The sequence below is a fragment of the Triturus cristatus genome, chromosome 7 (assembly GCF_964204655.1).
Source record: "Triturus cristatus chromosome 7, aTriCri1.1, whole genome shotgun sequence".
Taxonomy (NCBI): Eukaryota; Metazoa; Chordata; class Amphibia; order Caudata; family Salamandridae; genus Triturus; species Triturus cristatus.
In genome coordinates, this window is record NC_140590.1 from 1,620,836,851 (window position 1) to 1,620,859,367 (window position 22,517).

The following is a 22,517-nucleotide window of genomic DNA, read 5'->3' on the forward strand; positions in this document are numbered from 1 at the left end:
GCGCTGATGAAATGCGATTTTTTTTTTAAAATGTGGGCATACATTTTAAAATGGTATAAAGTCGTAACACTAGTAATAAGAGAAGCCAACAGCCTCGTTTTAGTAACGCTCGTGTACACCGTAAACATTTACGCCGTATCCCACTGACAGCCATCTGCGTGGGCGAGTTCCCTTTTTATTTTGGGGTCGTAAAACTAAAGAAGTTCAATGAAAGGAAGGAATGAATATTCAGCCGATGACTGAAAGAGCCGCAGCCTCGCGCCTCTCGCATTCGCTCGAGACGTCTCGCGCTCATTTACAGGCATTGGACGGTTCCCGCGTTTTTCACACCGGAAGCGCCTCTCCAGAGGAGCGTGAGGGAAAACCGGAGGGCTGTTAAAACGAGGTAAAGTGAGATGTCTGTCAGCCAGTTAACTCTCGAATGAGGGTGAGACCAGATGCTTAAGTGGGTGATCTCATTAAAGCGAAGAGAGTCAAAAAATACACTTTTGGAGAGCAGTAAGAACCTGCCCACAGCGTGACCTATAGAAAGTCTATGAAGACATTTCTACCTGTAAGGATTGTTTAGGTTATTGAAAAGAAGTTGAGAGGTATGAGGCAGTGAGAAGGCTGGGGCAAGTAGTTCTAGCCCAGTGGTTCTTAAGCAGTGATCTGATGAACCCTGGGAGTCCACGAGCCCACTCAAGGGGTCCACAACTACTTACAAAATGTAATAATATTGACACATTTTTTAAGTGTACATAGATAACACACAATAGAACATTTTAAAACTTTCTGTTAATATGAAGAAATGTGACAATGGACACTAAATATTAAATTTGTATCCGATTGATTAATGGGAGCGGTGCAAGTGCACCAAACTGAATATATTATGGACGATGAATGGCCTCAACTGAATTTAGAAAAGCTCTAAACGACCTATTAAAATAGAAATTTTTATTTTTAAAAAATATTTATCTGGGAATTAAATAAAATGTTTAATTTGTGTATTTGATGAATCCTTGTTTCTTGAGGTTTGCTGGGGATTCTGGGTAGGGAAATGTTGGGGGACCCTCGCAAGCCATACCTTGCTGGACTCCCAGGGTGTTTAATTTTCAGAAATGTGTGGATTTGGTAGGTTTCCCTAGATGGCTGCCGAGCCTGGGCCAAAAACTCAGGTGACCCCCCTTGCAAAACCAGGTCTTTTGATGTCTCCTCAATACGTTTTGGGCCCTTACCTGTCGCGGGTACTTGACCCACCCACACAAGTGAGGTACCATTTTTATCAGGAGACCTGAGGAAATGCTGTGTAGAAGGAAGTTTGTGGATCCACACAGATTCCAGAGCTTTCTCACACAGAAATTTGAGAAAAAAGTCTTTTTTTTCAGCTAAATTTGATGTTTGCAGAGGATTCTGGGTGGGGAAATGTTGAGGCACCCACGCAAGCAATATCTTGCTGGACTTCCCCGGGTGTCTAGTTTTCAGAAATGTGTGGGTTTTGTAGGTTTCCCTAGATGGCCGCCGACCCCGGGGCCAAAAACTCATGGGACCCCCCTGGCAAAAACCAGGTTGTTTTGTGATAGGTAATTTTAACGTCGCCTCAATAGGTTTTGGGCCCTTGCCTGTCGCGGGTACTTGACCCACCCACACAAGTGAGGTACCACTTTTCTTGATAGACGTTGGGGAATGCGGGGTGGGAGGGATTTTGTGGATCCACACACATTCCAGAACTTTTCACCACCGAAATGTGAGGAAAATGTGTTTTTTGGACACATTTTTAGGTTTGCAGGGGATTCTGGGTAACAGAACCTGGTGAGAGCCAGACAAGTCACCCCATCCTGGATTCCCCTGGGTGTCTAGTTTTCAGAAATGTATAGGTTTGCTAGGTTTCCCTAGGTGCCAGCAGAGCTAGGGTTCAAAATCTACAGCTAGGAACTTTACAAAAAAAAAGGGTCAGTTTTAACTGTGAAAATGTGGCGTGTCCACGTTGCGTTTTGGGCCGTTTCCTGTCGCAAGCACTAGGCCTACCCACACAAGTGAGGAACCATTTTTCTCGTAAGACACTTTGGGGAACGCAGGGTAGGTAGAATTTTTGGATCCACACAGATTCCAGAACTTTCCACCACAGAAATGTGAGGAAAATGTGTTTTTTGGACAACTGTTTAGGTTTGCAAGGGATTCTGGGTAACAGAACCTGGTGAGAGCCAGGCAAGTCACCCCATCCTGGATTCCCCTGGGTGTCTAGTTTTCAAAAACGTATAGGTTTGCTAGGTTTCCCTAGGTGCCGGCAGAGCTAGGGTTCAAAATCTAGAGCTAGGCACTTTGCAAAAAAAGGGTCCGTTTTCACTGTGAAAATGTGGTGTGTCCACGTTGCGTTTTGGGCCGTTTCCTGTCGCGGGCACTAGGCCTACCACACAAGAGAGGTACCATTTTTATCGGAAGACTTTGGGGAACGCGAGGTGGATGGAATTTTGTGGATCCACTCCGATTCGAGAACTTTCCACTACAGAAATGTGAGTAAAATGTTTTTTAAATTTTATTTTTACACATTTTCAAGTTTGCAAGGGATTCTGGGTGATAGAACGTGGTGGGAGCCAGTCAAGTCACCCCATCCTTGATTCCCCTGGGTGTCTAGTTTTCAAAAATGTAGAAGGTTTGCTAGGTTTCCCGGTGCCGGCAGAGCTAGGGTTCAAAATCTACAGCTAGGCACTTTGCAAAAAAGGGTCAGTTGTCACTGTAAAAATAAAGTGTGTCCATATTGCGTTTTGAGCCGTTTCCTGTCGCGGGCACTAGGACTACCCACACAAGTGAGGTACCATTTTTATCGGGAGACTTGGGTAACACAGAATTGTAGAGCAACTGTTATTACCTATTGTCTTTTGATGCATTTCTGCCTTCCAAATAAAAGACAATGTGTAAAAAAGAAGTCATTTTGAAAAATGACCTATAATTCTCATGCTAGTATGGGTACTCACAATTTCGGAAATATGCATATATCTACTGTTTCTAAAGTCTATATTTTGTTCTAAATTCAGAAATACATAGGTGTCTCTCATACCAATTTTTCCATGTATGTATTTTCCCAAATTAATTGCTATATACCCGGTACATAATAAAAAACCATTGCAAGACTCTGCTCAGTTATTGGCTCTGGGGGCCGTCGGGTTCTTGGTGAACCTACAAGTCCTATATACCCCCACAACCAGAAAGGTCCAGCGGATGTAACGGTGTATTGCTTTCAAACAGCTGTCATAATCAGAAGAGGTTACAGGGGAAAACGTTGACACAAATGGCTGTTTTTTTCAATTAATTTTCTATTTTTCCTATATTCAACGGTTTGTTTCTATAAAGAAACCTTGAAGGATCTACACAAGTGACCCCTTGGTGAATTCAGAATTTTGTCTACTGTTCGAAAATGTATAGCTTTCCAGGATCCATTATTGCTTTTATACCCATTTCTACCATTAACTGGAAGGAGGTTGAAAGCACAAAAAATAGACTATGTCCCAGAACAATGCCAAAACTGTGTAAAAAAATTAGGTTTTCTGACAAAAGTCTGCTTGTCTCTGAAAGCTGGTGATTTCAGCACCACAACCCCTTTTTTGATACCATTTGCAGGGAAAAAACAGACGCTTTCATCTGTAGCCCTTTTTCCCCATTTAAAAAAACAAAAACAAATCTAGCTGTATTTTGGCTAATTTCTGGATCCCCTCCAGGGGAATCCACAAACCCTGGGTACCTTTAGAATCCCCATGGTGTTGGAAGAAAAGGACGCAAATTTGGCGTGGATACCTTATGTGGTCAAAACGTTAAAGGGACCTGAAGCGAACTACCCCAAATAGCCAAAAAAAGGCTTAGCACAGGGGGGGGAAAGGCCTAGCAGCGAAGGGGTTAAGTAGGGGTCCACAGAAGTCAAAAGGTTAAGAACCACTGTTCTATCTAGCCTGTGTGAGTCGGTTAACAAACATGCCAACAGGCCAGACGGAAGACTCACAGTTTTTAAAGCCAAAAATTGCTTTAATTTAGCTTTCACCCATTTAATATTGTCAATGTTTCACACACATGTCAACAGACCCGGTTCAGGAGGGAGCTATATAGCTTTTTTTTTAGCAGTCTCCTGCCTGAACTTGCCTTTTATTCAATGTACATCAATTAAGTTCCCCCGATTTTTTAAAATTTTCCTAAAATCTACCTCTTTTCTAGTTTCAAACTGTTGGTATATTTGATTCCAATACAAGTCAATGGGCAAAATATATCCTGTTTACTATTTATTTTCATTTCTCTATTTCTCCTTTCCAAATGTTAGCATGTATGGGTTAATGACATTGATAAAAGTTTTTACGTATAATAATACTAACCCAACATAAAATACCATGGATGTGAAGGTGACTGAAGTTAGTTTAACGTTGGTTAATGAAGGCCTCAATGTCAAAATGGTTGCTGCTGTCTACAAACGTCTTTTTAGTATGTAATCCTTTCTGTCCCAGTCTCAATCTGCACACAGACTATGGGTGCATGCATAACTTTGTAAACACTGTTTGTGATGTAATGTCACTTTCTAAGGTACAGATTGGTGTTTCCTTTCTTTGGAGTTCTGTAGCACACTTTCATTAAAAGTGAATGTTCCAAAGGCTGCACCTATTGAACCAGGGTGGTTTCTCATGGGAACCTGACCTTGTATAAATTCCAACATCTGGTGTCTGAAGGGCACCAGGAATGGGAACTATATTATATAAATCTGGGATAGAGCTAATGTGATTCAGAAACTATTGTTTATTCTTAAACCTGATTGATTTAAACTGCATGATTCTTGTACAATTGTATTCATGTATGGCTCTCATTGCATTTAGACTTATAAAAGAAGCCGATTCCTGAGGATGGTGGGCTCACTCTCGCATGACCTTTAGGAGGCACTCTGTTGATCTGACTTCTGATTTATGACTTACTTTATTGGAGATGAACTGTACCTTTTGCTGATATTTTATTATTTGCATTTTTTTCCCGAGCTTCATGCCATCATTGGATTAAATGACTAATTGACTGACGGCTAACCCATTATTTTGTTTTCAAATCTTCATGGTTTGACTATAATATTTGTCAGTCTTCATTGTAAAGACTAGTATGCTTCACATTTCATTTTGAAATGCTAATGAATTTCAAATTTAATTTTTGATTAGGTCTAGTTAAGGAGCAACAAAATCCTTAGAGGATTAACACCACTCCCGGTTCATCAGCTACTCATTCATTCAAAATACGCAGAAATAGCGCCTTCAGTTCTTGTAGCAGAGGGTGGTTTCAACTGGATATGGATAGGTTTAATTCAATTTTGATGATTATGACTGCATCTTTATTGTTCAGCAAAGCCTATCCTGATAAAAGATTGCCCCCAGATTAATTTTATAGTCCTGAATTCCAGTGGCTCCACGTAGAATAATGGCAGTGTACCACCATTCCTGAAGCAGTTCGGGAACCCAGGAGAATGAGTGTGAGTAGGGCGAAGTAGTATGGTTAGCTGTGATAGAGAATGAACGTGATGTGATTTTTCTGAGGGAGTGCACCATCAAGAAATATTTTGGATGTGAGCGATCCATTTACGTGGTGTTATGTGGTCACATTAGGCCTGGGCTAATACACCACCATTTTACATGTTCACATTTAAAGTTGACATCTTTTTTTGAAGGATGACATTTTGCACACATTTGCTTGTGTGCTTGTATGGATACTATTCCAGGAAATTACTTTGCTTACATTTACACATCTTTGTAGGCATATTATCGGAGCCTTGAACATTTTGTACGAAAGCGAAAGTTCACTGCACAAAACTTATGATGTTTATTATTGTACGCTCTGTGACAGCTTTGTCACGATAGAATCAATAATGAAAAACTGACTGGGACTTCGGCATGGCAACATGGGTGAAGTTTATTATATAAATTACAACACTGCTTTGCCTAGACAGAGGAACATATCGCTGACACGTTTGAGGTTGTCTTATGCCAGAATTCCAGCCCAAGTGAATACTGTTCATCTCCTGAGAAGGATTGTGCCCAGCTCTACACCAAGATGAAATATACCCACAGATAACTGGGGAGTTAGATCACCCTTCATGGATTCTGGCGGATTCACCCTCCCTAGGTACACTAGGAGAGGGAGAACTAGGTAGGAGCACAAATATAACTGTACCTAAATTCAAGCATATACTCTATGTAACAGCACAAAGGTTGAATTGTTCATTTTCTTTACCATTCTTGTAATGCTGGTTACATTGTGTTTCGTTCTATTGATTATTGCAGCACACGTATTTTACACAAGAATATTATTGCTTCAATAAATATTTGAAATGCCAATTCAAGTATTTCTTGTGTCTTCTTATGGCATGCATGAGTTACCAAAAGAAAGTGTTCTAGATCTGTTTCCACAATTTCCTTGGGGAGTCGGCGTTGTCATGCTCTGAGGTTGCACATACAACCTGTTACCTTGCTAGGTTGGGGGTACAGATGGTGCACTATGAGCTAGCCGGAACTAAGGCCAACATATTCTGAAGGTGTGCATGGACTCAGTCTCCTGCAGTTTTGATGTTTATGTTGTCCAACAAAAGCACAGTTTTACTTAGAAAGTATGAACCGTACAACAGGGGCTTTCATTCTCATTATTAGTGTGTTGCTTGTTTTCAATTGTGTTATTAAATTGTTTTATTATATGTGCTTATGTTGTGAAGTAGTAAGGAGTTCCAGTAGACGTGGTTAGGTTACAGATGAATGAGTTTATTGTTCTTAGATGTTAAGTAGGTTTTCCAGTAAATATGTAAATAAGGCCCCACCAGGAGAAGCCTCTCTGCTGCTCAGCCCAGGATCCAACTGGCCCTCTGCCTCACAGCAATCCACACAATTCAGTGACATCACCATCCACATCAACATTCTACTCTCTCTGGCTGAGCAGCAGAGGCAGAGAAACAGGGAAGATGTAAGGTAAAAACCTTAGATATAACACACCTTCTCCCTTTATAAAATGCACAAAGCAAAAGCGAAAATAAGTAGAAACATCAGAGTAATACCAAAGAAACTTGCAGGAAGAAGAATAGTAATAGCACAGTAATTATGCAAAAATATGCTAAAATACAAAAAATGTAAACAGCATTGCAATAAGTAAAAGACTAAATTAGAGTAGAAGAATGCGTAAACTAGAAAAGACACGCATCTCCTTCCTTAGCAGAGCAAAAATTAAAACAAGGAAGGAAACTGTCCAAAAACTTTTAGTTGCAATTTAATATTAGCATCTGTTTCATCAAAAGTTTAGAATTCCTAGATCAATCAATTTCAAATCGCAAGACATTATATTTACCTATTCTGGATTTTCTCTATTTCTCTTGGTTCTGCATAATCGAATTAGCCGTTAAATTGTCCAAATAAAGCAGACCAAAGCTCAAAGTCCAAAAGTTCTTTGCTCAGCACGTTACAGTCCCAAAGATCACCAAAGGACCAGAAGTCGTGCAAGCATCAGTCATCGCCTGTGGGGTCAAAAGGGTGTGCAGTCATAGTAACTGCCCAATGCCAGCCCCTCCCTATTCTACTACTCTTTTATAATAGATTTCGGGATAACATGAAACATTTTTAGGCGGAGAAAGTCTGTGTTTGGCTGTTCGAAAACGTCCGATTTTAGTCAGTCAGGTTTCACATGGTTGCTGGTTCATTTCCGAAGATGACATAGTCCTTATGTTACAAAATTTTGTTTTTTACTTGTATGATTAAACCAGTTTTTACTGTCCTGGGTTTGGCAGTCCACCAAGATCCTATCCTTGACCGGGGACAGTGTGGAATAAGTTATGTGGAGGTTCACAGAGCCATCCGAGTCTGCGCAGTAGAGATTGCACTCACGAGACGGTGGCCACTTCTGAACTCCATGTCGGGTGCCGTTTTCTAGGTAGACCCAAATGCCAACTTAAGCGAAACAAACACAAAAGAATAATTAATACAAAGAAATGAAGATTCTAATGTTATACCCTCACTAATCCCTTTATATATTAGTATTTTCCTAGCATATAGCGACATTTAAAGCAATTATATTTACCTTTACGGTCCTCCACGATGATGCAAACGTCACAAAAGCAACATATATCATGCGATTGCTATTGCCACATGTACTATTATTAATATGCGTACAGATTTTAGTTATCAGAGTTATTTCGCCATGCAAATAGCTGTTTCCCACGTGTAATTGGTGTATGTAAATGGTTGAATTAGTCTCACACTGCATTCCATTAGTAAATTACAATCAGTAGGTTACAGAATTAATTTTCACATGCAAAATAGAGGAGGTATACAAAATTTTGCTTTACCTGCTCCATCAATCCCCCCTTTGGTGATTTTTTAACATCACCACACTACCTAAATTTTTGTACATTTTGTAAAAGAAATGAATTTAGTTCTCTTAATATTTTGTTAGCTCACATTACTGTTTCACCTGTCTCTTCTTCTCTGGTCTTGTTGTACATATTATCTTTCCACTCTTCTAATTCTACCTCTTCAATTTCTCTCTCTCCCTTTTCTTTACAGCTTCTCTTTTTATGTTTTCTCGTAGTTTTCTTTTCTTGTTACATAAGCATCCTAATCTTAGAATGAATGCTAAAAATATCACACACGTTAGTGGAAATAAGATCTTACCTATAAAGGTACTACCTAAATTTTGTAGAAAGTCTCTAATAGTAGCAACCTTTTTCCCAATCTTCTCCCAAATACCTTCAACCTCCAGTGCAGCAATCTCCTAATGCAAATCAGTCATATTCTTAATATAAGTCTTCAAATCTTGACTTTCGTCAGGAATATAAGTACAACAATGTCGAACTTTCAGCATTCCACAGACTCCACCCTCTTTTGCCAAGATTATATCAAGGGCAAGTCGATTTTGCATTACCATGGCTCGCATAGCAACCATTTCAGTATTTACCAATAAAAATCCTCCAGCAGTGCTTGTTGACAAGCGATCCACTACTGTTGATAATTTTCTAATTTTATGTACATTCAGAGATATTCCAACTGCTGGTATCAGTGCTCCAAAGATGTCTCCTACAATTTCTGACTAAGATTCTCTTCTTCTACGTGTTAGTTGACTACCTAACTCATGTGCACCATCTTTCCCTCTTCCCACATGAAATATCTTCGGGAAAACCAGGCCTAGTAACATGTGCCATACCAGTGGTCTGGCAATCGATAATATGCTTTGTTCCCACAGATAAAATATAATCCAGGAAAAACTGGATCATTTCCTCCTTTAAATCCCCATCCACCCATGATTCTATAAATATCATGGCAATCACTGTTACCTACAAAATAGTTATCATATACAGTTTGATTTCTTCTAATACACAACTTTCCCTTCTGATGCCAATCTAGAGCCATTGTTGGACTAGCTTCTCCTTTCAAATGTTTTTCTCTTTCAACATCCCAGACTGTCTTTTCTTCCTTTCCCTCAGGTACTTTCTTTTGCATTTTCAATCTCCTTTCTTCTACCATATCTCAAAAAGTTTTCTCCTCCTTCTTTAAACTACATGTTAGACTGTTTCTAAATATTGACTCTAATGTTAATTCTTTAGTTTCTAAGAAAAATTCACCTAACACTTTAGCAGGTTTTACTTTATTCCGTTTATTTACTACAGGTACTTGTGAAAATATGTTATCTATATATGAAAAATAATATTCTAATTTCCCTATTTTGTAAAACAAACTTGCTAATACACTACATGTTATACCATATGTCACTAGGAGGTGATAGTATGTCACTCCCTCAGACACAGATGCGGGCAACTGCATGCAGATGTAACAATCCCTCACGTCCATCGTCTTCACATACTCATATAATAATTTTGAAAAAACATGGTTAGAAAAATCAGTTATAGACCTATCTTTATGTAAATAATTTCTATCTATTTTAGTCGGATATATCTTCTGAATCTTTTCTACATTAGTCTTATTTTCGGTATGTCCTTCTATTGTTTCTAATGTAACCTTAAATGAGACCATTATAGCTAACACACTCCACAGAAGCATTAGTAATCCTGTACAACAACAACACATTTTGAACCATCTCCTAAGGAATACACATTTAGATTTTCTACTTTCTGTGTTTGCCATTTCGAAAAATGATCAGTGTCTTTTGACTTAGCCTCTTCTACTTCACAACTAGTTTTTACTAACCCAAGGCTCTAAGCACCTACTTGGTTCTTTTCTAGCTATGTCTTTTTCGGTAATTTTCAAATTTCTCCGTCTGGTGCACTTTTGTCTCTTCAATTTGGCATTTGATCGTCTTTCACTTTTTTTTCACAATCTTGATTCAGAATTTCCTGAACATCCGTCTCTACCCCGATGTCGGACAAGATAACTCTCAGGATTTCTGATTCTTCGTCTTCCTCAACCACTTCTGGTACAGTCACCTTTAGATCTCCTTGGCTATCTGCCTCTTCTCGTATTTCAGGTAGTGCCACATACGACTATTCCGGCGACTTATACTTCTGGTTGAGCTTTCTAGTCCTTTTGCTTTCCTCTGAGGGTGTCTGCTCAACGTCTTTTGGTTTCTCATGGCTAGACACCTCATTCACTTGTTCAGCTCTGGATGAATTCACTCGTGTCAATCTGTATCTTAATCTTTTTATCTTGTTTGGCCAAATTTCATCTCTTGCTGGCCTTTTTAACTTACTTCCCTTTTCATTTCTCTCAGTTCTCCATGCTCTCTTTCTCAGGACTCGACCTTCTGGTACTTCTTCATCACTGTCCTCTGATTCAGACCCAACTTGACTTTTACTTTCTGTAGTCTTTCTTTCCAGCACCTTCTTTTTCTTATCTACTTCTGTCCCTCCTCGTGGTTCTTCCACACAATCTTCCTGCTGACTAACTGTCCCTTCTTCTACCTGGATGTGTGGCTTCCCTACAACTCCTCGGGGGTCTTTCGCGACAATCTTTCCCTCGCTCTCTGTATTTGGTACCTTACCATCTATCTCAGTGATTTCAGGTGGAATTTCTCTTGACAGTCTCTTCACAGTTTTTATTTTTGCTCTTATATGTTTGTACTGGTTTGGTGTCTGATTCTGAGCTGGTGTCAGAAATCTGCAACTTTCTTCTTAACGGAAGATTCTCTGGTGCAATAACTGGATTTGGTTCTGGCTCCCCCTTTCAGGAGTTTGTCCTATTCTTATTTCTTCAGTGTCTGATTCAGAACTTGTATCCGATTCTTCAAAGTATTCTCCTTTCTTGTTATCCACAGGATTTGGAATTCACAAGGTGTGACTAGCATGAATCCAGTTCTTTACTCCTGCACATTTTACAGCTGTCGTCGTGGTCAGAATCACCTGACGTGGTTTTCCCTAACGTGGGACCAAACAGTTTCTTCTTCTGTGCACTTTTATTCTCACCCAGTCTCCTGGCCTCAAATCATGAGCTGGCTTCTTTTCAAGAGGGGTGGCATCCGATCCAACCTGATGGAACACAGAATGAATGGAATCAGCCAACCCCTTGCAATAATCCAACACCAAGTCATCAGATATAGGCATTAGCTTGTTGACTGGTATGAAAACATGTCACATGATTCTCCCCATCACTATTTCGTGGGGACTCAAGCATGTGTTCCTATCTGGAATAGATCGTATAGTTATGAGTACCAGAGGCAAGACATCAGGCCATTTCAAACCTGTGACTAAACACATTTTTCCCAGTCTGTTTTTAATGGTGCCATTCACTTGCTCCACCACACCAGAAGCTTCTGGGCGATAGGCACAATGTAGTTTTTGTTGTACGTTCAATGCTTCACAAATTAATTTCATGATTTCATTGTGAAAATGTTTTCCTCTGTCTGACTCAATCGTGACTGGAAAACCAAATCTAGGAAAGAACTCTCTCAACATTAGCTTGGCTACTGTAATTCCATAGCTTCTTCTAGTTGGGTATGCTTCTACCCATAGAGAAAACAAGCAACCCATCACTAGGACATATCTCAACCTGTTACAAGGGGGCATTTCAATGAAGTCAATCTGCATTCTGGTGAAAGGCCCTCCTTCTCGTCCTATCGTTCCCAGACTTACCACTGTTTTCCATCCAGGATTGAATTGCTGACATATAAGGCATCTCTGACAAAGGCTTTCAGCTACAAGTCTGAATTTTGCATTATATCATGTTTGTTTAAAAAGTCTAATCATGGCATCTCTCCCTACATGTGCTTGTCCATGATACATCCGCGGCATGGCAGAGACAATGCTATCAGGCATGACTTGTCATCCATCCCGATAAACCCAAACATGATCTGTTTCCCGTGGTGCACATCCTGCTTTTACCCACTGTCTCATTTCCTCATCTCCTGCAAATGCCTCACTTCTTCCCATGTATTCACAGTATTAGTAAACAACAAGGGACATGAATTCATTTCTCTTTCTCTTCCCCGATTTACAGAATTCGGATTACGTGCGCAATATTGGGCCATATCGTTGGCAAACTGATTGCCAGACGAAATGTAATCATTTGACTTCGAGTGAGCTGCACATTTTACAACAGCTAACTGCTTGGGCAGCTGTATTGCCTCAAGCAATTTTCCAACTACTTCAGCATTCCTTATAGGAGTTCCACCTTATGTCAAAAACCCTCTTTGGGACCAAATTTGCCCAAAGTCATGCACTACACTGAAGCCATATTGACTATCGGTTATCGCAGTCACTCTCACATTCTTTCCCAATTTACATGCTCTAGTTAATGCAAAGAGTTCAGCAACCTGGGCTGATTTCACTCCCTTTAGGCAAGATGCTTCCAATACAGCTGCTACCGTGAATACTGCATACGCTGTACTCAGAATTCCCTCATCTGTTCTCAAGCATGATCCATCCATGAACATCACGTAGTCACTTTCTGTCAAGGGTACATCTTTTATATCAGGACGTGGTTTGGTACAAAAATCAAGCACTTCCAAACAGTCATGATCCACATCGTCTCTGACTTCCACATTCTCAGCATCAGGCAATAACGTTGAAGGATTTACATTCAGACATCTCACAAGACTCACATTCGTTGCACCTAGAATGACTTTCTCATATTTAGTCAGACGACTATGCGTCATGAACTGAGTGCGGCTCCTTGTTAAAAGGATTGCCACATCATGAGGTACAAACACAGGATATCCCATCACAATTCCTTCACTCTGTTCCAAGCTCTTACAAGTAGCTGCTACAGCCTTTAGACAACCAGGCTGAGAAATATGCAATCGGTCTTCGCAATTTTCCATGTTTCTGTATTAACACAGAAAGTGCACATCCATTTCTTTCGCTGCAATAGAGTTCAAATTCTTTTTCATAGTCAGGCATGCCAAGTGCTGGTGCTTCACACAAACTGTCTCTCAATTGTTTAAAAGCTGTCAACTCCTCTTTATTTAATTCAATGGGATCTTTTATATCAATTCTTGTCAAGCGTACCAAAGGTTTTGCAATCAGGGAAAAGTTACTTATCCACTGACGACAATATCCAACCATTCCAAGGAACATTCTCACTTCTCTTTGCGTCATTGGGGCTCTCATTCCTTTTATTATCTTGATTCTATCTGCAGTTACTTTTCTCAGTCCCTTTTCAATTTTGTGGCCTAAATATTGTACTTCCTTCTGACAGAATTGCAATTTCGATGGGAATATCTAAGTCCTCCATCTGCCAAATGATTCAGCAATGCTATGGTATCTACTACACAAGCTTCTCGAGTTCTTGACGCCACAAGTAGGTCGTCAATATATTGAACCAGTACTGAACTTTCAGGCATTTTTAAACTTCTAAGGGCTTTTTCAATATCTGGTTAAATATCGAGGGGCTTTCTGTATATCCCTGTGGGATTCGGCACCATGCTAAAATACGTTCGCCAAACCGGAACACAAAAATCTGTTGGCTGCCAGGGTGCAGTGGAATGGAAAAGAAAGCATGACACAAATCAATCACTGTGTACCATTCTGCGTCATGAGGAATCTGATACAAAATTACAGATGGATTTGGTACAATGGGACAACATGATACAACTATTTTGTTTATTTTTTCTCAGATCTTGTACTATTCTAAATGTTCCATTAGGCTTTTTTAGACCTATAATTGGTGAATTACATGGACTACTCATTAGTTCTCTCAAAATACCTTGCTTAATCATTTTCTCTATTATAGGAGTAACTCCTGCAATTATTTAAGGTGTCAATTTATACTTTGGAATATTTGGGTAACTTAATCCTTCTTTCACAGCAATTTTTACGGGATCTACATTTTTCATAAATCCCACATCATCTTCTGTGAAATCCCATACCTCTGTTTTTACTGTCTTTTTCAATTCTTGAGGTAATTCCTCAGGGTCAAATACAGCAAATGCCTCAGTAACTTTAGATTCTATATTAGCTATTGTCATTTTGTACAATACATCCTCATCAGGAGTCTCAAAGGCTATTCCATCAGGAGTACATATTATTGTGCAATTCATTTTGCACAGCAAATCTCTCCCTAACAAATTTACAGGGCTTGAATCGCACACGACAATGCGGTGCAATTCAGGAAATTTCCCTATGTTAACTTTGACTGGTTCAGTGAGATACGTTTTTATCTGTCTGTTGGATACGCCAACTACTTGGATTGTCTCATCCGAGAGAGGAAGATTTTTAACATCAGCTGACCTAACAGTTGAACGAGTAGCACCAGTATCTACCAGGAAAGTAATGTTCTCGTCATTTACCTTTCCATCCACAAATGGGCCTGTCTGGTCTACTTCTAGAGTTGCGCCAAGTACGCACTCTTCTTCCTCCCCTTGGCACCATCAATAGCTTTCGTCTAATTCACTCTCATCGCGTTGTAGCCAATACTGCGAAACAGCACTAGCGCGCGGCCGCTTAGTTACCTCTTCTTCATTGTAGAATCCTGTCTCATTACTGTATTTCTGATGATTTACGCTCTGTGGAAAAGGTGGTTTTGGCACCTGACTCTGTTGGGCAACAACTTGCTGCTGTCGTTGCGGTGGACAACTGACCTCATTCTGCACCTGTGGATTCAATGACGCATTATCACCATTAGCACTTGGGGGAAATTTACACTCGGTTTTCCAATGCCCTATTCTTCCGCAATTATAGCTTCATCTATATTAAATTGTCCTTTTCCTTTTCCAAAATTGGGTTTTTGTCTCATGCTCGTTCCATTTGCTTGTTCCATTAATTGAGCTTCTTGTCTCTCTGCCACTTTTACTTGAGCCCACATGGCTTTTTCTTTTAATTTACGCTGCTTTGCTTCAATTTCATCACTAAAATATTTTGCATGTCTCAGTACTTCATCTATCTTTTTATTCTGCCAGTCCACTGTATGCTGTTTAATAAATTCACTTACTTCAGGTCGCAGCCCATACACAAATCGATATACAAAATGACTCAAATCTTTTTCACTCAAATTTTCATCACCACTAAACTGCTTAAAGGCAAGAATCAACATTTCATAATATGCATGTACAGATTCCTTTGCTTCCTGATGAGTTCTATCAATGTTTACGCAATCAGTTTCTTTAGGAGGTACTTTATTTTTCAGAAAGGTAATTACTTGTTCATATTTTCTCATTACTTTTGGATCAGGGGCACCTGTTTTTGGATCTCTAGGGTATTCTTGCATAGGTCAACTTATTGTTATTTTACATTCTGCCCATAAATCTGCTGGTACAATTATATCGAATAGACTATTCAAATCAATCCATAATACTTTTGATAATTTTACAAACCGGTCTACCTGCTGGTACCACTCGACCTGCTTCTCGTGCAAGCGAGGGAAGTCATTGGTAAATGATAAAATGTCTTGCCTAGTCCAGGGGACATGCACATAGCCTCCGCCTGGAATCTCCCTCATGGGACATTCAGTTATCACCTTTTCCTTTTCTCTTACCGGAAAGGCTGCAAACGTTTTGACTGTTGTATCATCTCGTTTCGGAAACCACCTACTTTTCCATTTATCTACATCTCCCCATTTTCTTAGTAAAATGATTAAATCTTTAATCTGAGTTGTTCGTCCTGTAGTATTCAGATTTTCAATATCCTTTTCAGAAAAGTATACTCAGTATGGTGTTTGTAAAGACTTTACCTTTTCAAAGTCGATACCCATTTCATTTGCCATTTCTTCTAGTCTTTTATGTAAATTTCTTGCTCTCCATGTTATACTTTTGCATAGAAACAATAACTCTTCATCCTGATATGCTTTAAATTTTTCCGTGGGGATAGTCCCTACTATTAATTCTTCCAAGACAATTTTCAACTTAGCCACATCTAAAGGTTGGGGTTCTGCATCTTTCTGCTGTAAACTCCTCAACCACTCACTTAGTTCTTCTGAAGTAGGACATACGGGATTTGGTTCATTTCCTGTTTGTTCTAAACTTTTTGGTGACCCTGGTACTGATTCTGTCGTCATTATTATTCTATCCACTAGACTTTGATTTACTGTCAAATCTTTAGGCGTACTTTGTTCAGAAATACCTACTGTTTGTCTCCATGAATTCTTGTTTGAACCTTTTCCTTGCAATTCGGTTTGTTTATTACTATTATAAGGAATTGTCAGACAATGCTCACTATTCTTTTGTTTATCAAAGATAGGCATTACAGATTTTAGGTTACAGGAACAGTTACAGCTTCCAAGTTTTTAGTTAATTCCCTAATATTCTCTGTCAATTCTAAAGTTGCCTTTGTTAATTCAGCTGAATTTTCATTAGCCATTTTACCAGGTTGTGTTTTTTCTGTTTCTCTAAAGGGATTATTTCTTCCTACCTCATGTGGTATTGATTCAAACTTTATATTTTGTGGTGTTTCTTTTACTGGGGCACTTGGTGTCAACATTGTGGAGTCCGATTGATACGGGGGTGGATTTTTATAAAACATTTCATCAAGAACATCATCCTCTGACTCATGCACACCGTACCCTCCTGATTCTGTATTATTTCTTTTTTCCGTACATTTTCTACTACTAATCTCTTCAGCATTTCTCATAGGGAACAACCCATCAGTCATATTTGCACTTAGCCATCTCTTCATTCTATTGTCATGATTTTCCTGTCCATACGATCTACCAAACATATATTTGTACCTTCCGCCACTCCTTTGCCGTTCTCTGTCCTACATTTCATCTTCCCATTCTATCAATGCTTCAAACTGTGTAGGTCTTGGTTCTAGTTTCATCATTCTTTCGCTCAAATTTCTCAAAACCGCTAAATTAAATGAACCATGTTCAGGAAATGCTAAAACTCCATCATCTTTTGTATACTTTGCCCAATTGTCTAACCAAATACATGTATGATAACCATATTTCGCAACCATAAAGGATGCAGGTGATTTCGCCGGAGGAAGCAACTGTCCCTCTCTAGTCACAATCGGTTTGTCCTTTTTAAATAAGTTCTCGATTTTACCGAATCAGGTCTTTTTCTCATTTTCTGGCGTATCGTAATACATCATTTTCCTTATTTTGTGTCGCTAGCTTTCTTCTACGACTATTCTATTTTCTTATCCAATCGTAGCTCGACTCTCACTAACAAACCAATCCGAAGCGTCTATGTCACTGTTGTAATTCTCCAATCCCAGCGCGACTCTCACTAACGCACCAATCCGGAGCATCTACGTCACCCTGTAATTCTCCACTCCTAGCGCGGCGCACACTAACGCACCAATCAGGAGCGTCTATGTTTCTTATTGAGTCTCCAATCCAAACGCAGTCTTTCTGACGTCTGCTTTTCTCGCTACTCCTGCTTCTGCTGACCCCTCCTTTACAAAATTTATCGGCAAACCTTTTACATTCACTTTTTACTAAAATTCTGTTAGTAACGACATAAAAACACCACCATTGTCTGCTTCGCCAACAAAGAGATAGTCTTGACCTTTCTCACAAGAATTCCGTCTTTCTCGAGAGCAGCGAACAGTCTGCCCTACTACGGAATCATTACATTTGTCGATAAAGTAGCACTTCCCTCTACCTTACCCTTCTAGCAAGCATTAGCTAACTGTTTCTCTAGAATTTAAACACCTGTTGGAGACCCAATGCTCCTGAGAATTAAGACCAGAGTTTCACAATTAACCTGAATGCTATTTCATTTACACACATTCATACGGAAAATGTAGTTTATTCACACAGAATCCTGTCTTTCCTGAGAGCAGCGGACAATCTGCCCTACTACAGAATTATTACACTCTTTAATAAAGTAGCACTTCCCTCTACTTTATCCTTCTAATAAGCTTAGGGAACACCTATTACCTTTCCAGTGATAAGCGTAATCAGAGTGCCTTTTGGACTCCTGGTACTTAAGACCACAATTTCACAGGTGGCCTTCGCTACCCACACACTTCTTTTACACAGAAAATATCCCAAACGATAACACAAGGCGATGTTACCAAATCGAACCTAGACAATGCGTCGTGCAACTTCAACCGTTACACGTTTTCCCCGTGTACCTACAGCGCACAATAATTCCGTCTTTCCCGAGAGCAGCGAAAAATCTGCCCTACTACGGAATCATTACAAACTTCCGACTCCCTACATCCCAGAAGTCGTCAAGACAACATGGAACGCAACGCGACTTAACATAGAGTGTGAATACATAAACCAATACTTATACAACCTTCACAATCAATAATCAATATTCTAAAATAGAGAAATCAATAAGCAATAATCAAATCTATAAGCAATAATCACCAAACCAATGCAATAAAAGCATCATTCTGCTACCAGAAAAACCGATCCAGCGCGAGACCGGGGAAAGGAATAAAATATACAAATGGTCTCCTGCGTCGCAGTCCCGACGTCACACTAACTCATTTATACATGCAATCATTGGTGGGGCCCATATCACCAACACTCACACGTCACCATTCATGAATCTGCACAAAGGAGGGATGAATGATTTCAAGCGCTGGACATGTGGGGGGGGGGGTTACCTTATTACCTATAAGGAGGAAAAGTTATGTTACAATATATACATTAGCATCCACCACCTATAGATTCCTAATCCTAAACATCAAGGCACTCCACCACTTTTTTTTTTTTTTTAAACATTTTTTATTGTTTTCCAACACAACAAGACAACAATCAGCTCTCAATCCCCACCCGTCCAGGAAATACCACACATGTAATAGCATCCTCGACTCTCCCGAAGACGGCTCAACCTTCCCACCCGGACCCTTACCCCCCCTCTCCCTCCCTCTGTCAGTGTGCCCCCATCTCCTATCCCGGTCCCACTTTCGATGCGTCCCCTCTCCCTGGTCAATAAAATACAGGAGCCCAACCTCTCCCTAAACCAACAGGATCTTCCAGCTTGCCCAGCCAAGTGTGTAGGCGGTCAGGGCCCGCCGTCTCGCCTCTTCTACTCCCCGCTCCCCACTACCTCCTCCCCTTCCGACCCACTCTCCTCAGCCCCCGTCTCGGACATCAACCCCTGAAGTTCTACCACCAACGCTTCCCAAGCCCGGGCCGTCGCCAGCGCCTTTTCGTCCTCTCGTCGGAGGGCCAGTTGCACCCGGAGCGTGCCCTCAGCCCCTGCCCAACGCGCCAATGCCGATCTCCAGCGCAGGAAGTTAGGTCCCCCCCGGGATTTCCAGTGCAGAGTCAATTCCCTCTTGGCCATTATCAGCCCTAGATCATAAAATTTGCTAGTGACCTTCGTGCGGCGAGTGTGGGGGAACCAAAGCAGCAGGCAGGTCCCCATCTCCGGGGCAATGGAGCGATCCGTGATCTGGTTCAAGCAATCCACCACTGCTTCCCAGTAGTCACCCAACTGCATACAGGACCAAAACATGTGTAGAAAGTCCGCACCGTCCACCCCGCACCGCGGACACTGCGAGTGCGCTCCCCCGAAATATCGCAGTATCTTGGCCGGTGTCAGGTATGCTCTATGTAGCGTAAAAAACTGGACTAACTGGAACCTGGCATTCCTCGTTCCCTTCCAGGCCCTCCGCACCAGCGTGGACCACGTGGACTCAGGGATCTCTTTCCCTAGGTCCGCTTCCCACTTTTCCCTCAGGGCGCCCAGGGGGAGAAGGCTCTCCGTCGACAGCCGGCGATAGAGGCATGTGATGGCCTTAGCCGTCCCCGCCGCCATCACCACATATTGGCAACCCGCGGCGGTCGGCGGCTCCGACAGTCCCACGTTCCAATGCCTCTGGAGGCTCGCCACCAGGGCCGCATGAAGCAGGAAGTCTCCCCGCGGGAGCCCATAAGAGTCCTGTAAGTCCTGAAAAGGTAGCAGTACTCCTTCTCTAAATAAGTCCCCCACCATCTGTACCCCCAGTTCCTCCCAGACCGCTAATCCCGACCAATCTCCTCCATGCGGGAACGCCGTACACATCCCCAGGGGGATCTCCGGGGCATAGGGGTGAACTATGGCGGCCCGTCTCTGGCATCTGTTCCAGCATAACCGGAGGGTACGTTCCTCCAAGGTGAGCTGGGCGAGGTCCAACCTCTGGTGGAGGACTATAAAGGCCAGCACATGGCGCGGAATTAGTCTGCCCTGAGGGCCCTCCGGGCCCCTGTACTCCCTGGCCACCGCCTGCGTGAGCCACTGGAGCTGGGCCGCCAGATAGTACCACTCAAAGTCCGGTGCCGCCAAGCCCCCCTCCGCCCGTGGCCGCCGCAAGGTGGTCAGCGCCACTCGACGCCTTCCCGAACCCCAAATGAAGCTCGTGGTTAACACCCGCAGCGTCGCAAAGAACGACGCCGGGATCCATATAGGGAGGGTGCGAAAGTAGTAAAGGAGCCGTGGCAGCGCCACCATTTTCAGCAGCGCCACCCTCCCAGCACACGAGAGCGGGAGCGTAGTCCAGAACCCCATGCTACCCCGTAGGCCTCGAAGCGCTCTACCCACATTCCCCTCCAGCAAATCAGTCTGGGTATGGTAAATGTTAACCCCCAGATATCGGAGACAGCTGCTTTCCCAGCGGATACGGCCCGACGCCTGCGGGGGCCGTCCCCCCTGCAACAACGGGAACAAACACGTTTTACGCCAGTTGACCTTAAGCCCCGACAGCCGACCAAACTCCTCCAAGAGGGCAACTGCTCCCTCCAGCGCTCCCGCCCCATCCGCCAAGAACATCAGCAGATCGTCTGCATAGAGGGAGATATAATGCGTATCCTCCCGCAGGGAAACTCCTACATACGCACCCCCTCGTCGGGCATGAGCTGCCAATGGTTCAATGGCCAGCGCGAACAGCAGGGGGGAGAGGGAACACCCCTGCCTTGTCCCCCTCCGGACATGGTAGGAGGCCGATATGGTGACCCCCGTCTTCACCCGGGCCGTAGCCTCGCTATACAGCAACGTGGTCCAGCGCACAAAGTCCTCCCCTAAGCCGAACTCCAGCAACACTCGGTATAAATAAGGCCATTCCACACTATCGAAGGCCTTTTCTATGTCGACCGACAGCGTGCAGGCCTCCGGGAAGACTTCCCGGTCCAGTTCCATCACTCGCAACAACCGTCGCACTGAAGTGGCCGTGCTCCGTCGAGGAATAAAGCCCGCTTGATCCGGGTGAATCAAGGCGGTCATATGACCCAGAAGGCGCGACGCCAGTATCTTACTCAATATTTTGTAGTCCACCGTCAACATGGAGAGCGGCCGATACGCCGTGCGCGCGTCGGCCTCCCCTCCGGGCTTTAATAAAGGTATCACAATCGCCTCCCGAGCAGAGGCGGGTAAGCACCCACGCCGCCAGGCTTCGCTGTAGAGGACCTGCAGCTGCGGGGCTAACAGATCCGGAAACGCCGCAAAGAACTCGACAGGCAACCCATCTGCCCCCGGGGTTTTCCGACGGGCCATGTGTCTAATCGCCGCACGAATCTCGCCCAGCGATATGGCACCGCCAAGTTCTTTCCCAATCTCCGGGTCCAGTCGCGGAAGGCGGGCCTCCAGCAAGAAGTCCGCCAGGCCCTCAGGCTCCCCCTCCATGGTGCTATCGAATAGCCCAGCGTAATATCCGGCAAACTGCTGATTTATCCCCTTCTGGGAATAAACCGGGGCACCCCCCGCTTCGACCAGGGAAAGTATCGGTTCCCCCCGGGCCGCCGGGTTCGCCAGCCACGCCAAAAGGGATCCCACCTTATCGCGTTCCGCGTGCGCTCGCATTAAGTAGCTTTTATGGTCAAAGCAGCGGAGCTTCTCCACCTGCACCGCCACACCCTCACGCGCCTCAGCAACCGCAGCCAACTCACCGCTCCCCGTCTGATGCGCCCGTTCTGCCGCCCGCAGCAGAGCCTCCGCCCCATCTACCTCCTTCAATAACGTCTTCCGTACTCCGGCTGTGGATGATATACAAACCCCCCGAACAACCGCCTTAAACGCGTCCCATTCCGTCGCCCGGCTTGCCGTCGTACCCGAGTTGCGCTCGAAATATTGTGTTATGCAGTCACTAACCTCAGCCCGGAAGACCGGGTCCTCCAGAAGCAGGGGGTTAAGACGCCATGTGGGAATAACTTGCCGCTGCCTGGACCACTGCAGCACCCCCATACAGGGGTTATGGTCCGAGAGAGTTTTAGCTAAATATTCACTATGACGCA